Source organism: Acomys minous (assembly GCF_964271855.1).
Source record: "Acomys minous genome assembly, chromosome: 5".
NCBI classification, from domain to species: Eukaryota; Metazoa; Chordata; class Mammalia; order Rodentia; family Muridae; genus Acomys; species Acomys minous.
In genome coordinates this window covers 31,746,791-31,750,254 of record NC_140494.1, presented here as the reverse complement: position 1 = coordinate 31,750,254, position 3,464 = coordinate 31,746,791, and positions in this window count along the sequence as shown.

Genomic DNA, 3,464 nt, shown 5'->3' with positions numbered 1-3,464 from the left:
TCTGGAAGCTGTCATCATCAGTAAGGTGGGAGGAGCCTGGTGTCTTGATGCTGGAGCTGTGCCAGAGCTGTGTGTTTCTGGAACTCAGGACTTGTGGTCCAGTAGATGGAAGGGCTGGATGCTAGGAGCCTAGGGCTTTACAAGTCACATATCATTTTGCCCTTATGATTGATAAATGGCACCTTATTCAGTCTGTTTGATGATCTCATAGCTCTGTGACTGAATACCCTTAATGTTTGTACAATGCATCAGTGTCTGTGCAGTAAAGTGTTAGGTGCTTCTTCCAGACTTTATAGTGTGGTGAAAGAATTTAAATAATTAACTAATTAATATGTGTATAAGCTGTTTCTCCAGTTGGATTTCCAGACATTCTAAGCAGATTATTATTCTCACTAAACTATGGCCACTGTAACCATTCTGGCACTAGGGAGAGGTCTATGTTCAGATTTACCACAAGTTGGACTATAGCTCTGTGGTCAGAAGGGAGCTCCTTTCTGGATGGACCTAGGGAAAACATAAGCAGGCACTGAACTATGTGGGTATGCTAGATAGGAAACCAAGGTGTGATGTTCTTCCTTGTGACTCATACAGATACCTCTTCCAGGAACGCCCACAGCTGAGACTGGGTTCCTCGGGGCCTACTGTGAGACTGAGGTTAGAGAATTGACCTCATTGGTTCAGATGGGTGCACATCTGCCAGCAGTTCCCTGCACAGGCAAAGTATTCTAATTCCAGTGAGAAGGATGGAGCCAAGGCTGGACTCCTTCAGGACTGCCATGAGATAGAGACCCTCACAGAGATTTGGATGGATCAGTGGTTTCCGGGCACCACATCTATCTAATAAGCTCTTTTTTTTTTTATGACGTGCACACCATTATTTCTCTTTCTTATTTCCAAATGATGTCACAAGTAGAATTGAAAATGTAGCTTTGTTTTAAAGGGAGAATCTTATCATACTTTATTTTCTTGACATGAAAGCATCTGTTGTAGAAGAAACACTCTCATGCACATTCTAACATATAGCAAGTGGAGGTCCACCTTTCCAAGTTTTATAAAGTTACTTATTTTTTTAAAGAAAACTCTGATGCAATTTGTTTCTTCAATTTCAATATTTGTCTTCATATAAAACTTTTATCACTACAAACTCAAGGTAGTATTCAATATTATATTCATCAGAATGCTGATTATTTTTAAAACGTGGTATTAAACATACTTTCCTGTGCTGAGAACCCATGCTCCAGACACTTACTCTGTAACTGAGATTTACTTGCACTTGCTTCTTCTCATAGTGAGTGTAGACAGGGAAAGTCATGGCTTCACCCTTTGGTTGAAACACAGATGAGAGATATCTGAGTGTGTAGACACGCTGTTTCAACACTCTTTGCTTCCAGGTTTCAAACACAAAAATGCAAAGACATTATCATATGCATGAGCACAGATTGTTAAAAAGTAGGCACTGTGCTTGTTGGGCGTTCCTTGGCCTGTCCATGCTGTGTGTGTTGGATTGTGGCACATGTATTCAAAGTGTGATGAGAAGAGGAAAGAAACAGCAGAAGCAAAGTGGAAAGCCGGGATTTATTTGGGTGTAGAGTCCCTAGAGAAACCCCATCTTACTTCCCAAATAATAAATGAACCCGCACTAAAGCACAGAAGCTGCACGCTAACCGGTGTGTGTCGATGTTTGAATTTTGTACAGAACGTGAGTTTCTTGTCACTGACATGTGCTTCAAGCAGCCAAAGACAAGATTGTGTCCCTTATGTCTTCTTTTTAGTCTGCCTCTGTCTCAGCAAAGAAATACATATAAAGGATATAAAACAGTAGTGAACAACTTGGAACCAGAGTGATTAAAATAGAGGAAAATGGCCTTGCTCTGACTCTAATGTTCCTGTAAAGTCTCTCCTATGGAATTATATAATGACTTATGTAAGATACATGTGTTTCTTTACAAACACATGTGTTATTTCATGTAGTTGTTCCTGGAGCGTGCCAGGAAATCCTAGACCTGAAGAACCGTGACGTGAGAAAAACACTTTAGAGGTTTTTTTTTTTGTTTTTTTTTTGTTTTTTTTCGAGACAGGGTCGTTCTGTGTAGCCTTGGCCGTCCTGGACTCACTTTGTAGACCAGGCTGGCCTCGAACTCACAGCGATCCGCCTACCTCTGCCTCCCGAGTGCTGGGATTAAAGGCGTGCGCCACCACGCCCAGCTGGAGGGTTTGTTTTTATGATCAATAAAACTGGTGCTAAGGCTTCAGTGTGAAACTCCAGTGATACTGGGCACTCTTCTCCTTAGATTGTTTTATTGGATGATCGTGTCCTTCCTTCTGTGCTTTATAACAGCTACTGGAAGATTCAAGGCGAGCTTTGGTGAGCGTATTCTGCCATTTGTGACACATGTAGACTTGCTTTCACTTTGATCAGTTCTGTGATTCTTGTTCATATGTATTTCTTCCATGGCTTACTTTAACTGTAGTATGGATTGGCTTTCTTGTTTGTTTGTTTTGTTTTGCTATGTTTTTGTTTTTCAAAACCAGGCACACTGTGATTCCCATGCTTAGTATTCTCCAAATGCTAATTGATGGTGACCATGAGGATGATGCTGACAAAAATCCCCAAACATAGATAACTAATTTGGTTTCTGGACCCAGGTACAATAAATATGCAATGTGGCCTCAGCAAAGAGACAATGATTCCCACACAAGAAATGGCTATATTGCTTATCAAGTCTACTAGTTATTTCTATTCAGTCCTAGAGGCCACTCTAAAGAATCATTGGCCCCGTGGATGTTTCTTCATTTTATGGGCTCATGTATTTTCCTTGGTTCAGGTGCCATCAAACTAGCCACCATCTCACAGAAGCTGACAATGAAGGAAACAAAAGATAGAGCAAAAGCCACAACCAGCGAACAAGAATGAATACACTTCTGATAGAGAAGGCTAACACCAGTGTACTGGCCTTGAAACAGGAAAACAGGAAGGGGAAAGGGTAGACCTTAAAACATCACATCAAGAAGAAGAGTGAAAGTGGTCACTTATAGCCTGAATCCCATGTGCTCTTTCAGTGTGACATATGTGGTCACATTGTGTACTACTTGTTCATCTGTAGGTCACAAGGAACATGCTCATTTCCTAAAACTATGGCATGGGGAAATGGGTGCTTCACTGCTGTTCTAAAGCCCTGGCCAGACAAGTGGCATTTTACACTAGGAGGCCACAGACTATGTCCCTTATCATAAAGGATGCTCAGGTACAGACATGACCTCTTCTTAGAGAGCTGAAACACACAGTCCAGTGAACAACACCATAAGTGTTTCTGTATGGACATATTGATTTCTTTTCTCCCTTCTGCATCATATTTATTAATTAATTTATTTACTTATTTTTTATCCTTATAAAATGTATAAATTTATTTTGGCAACATGGTTTCAGGAACTTAATTATACATATATACATACATATATATATT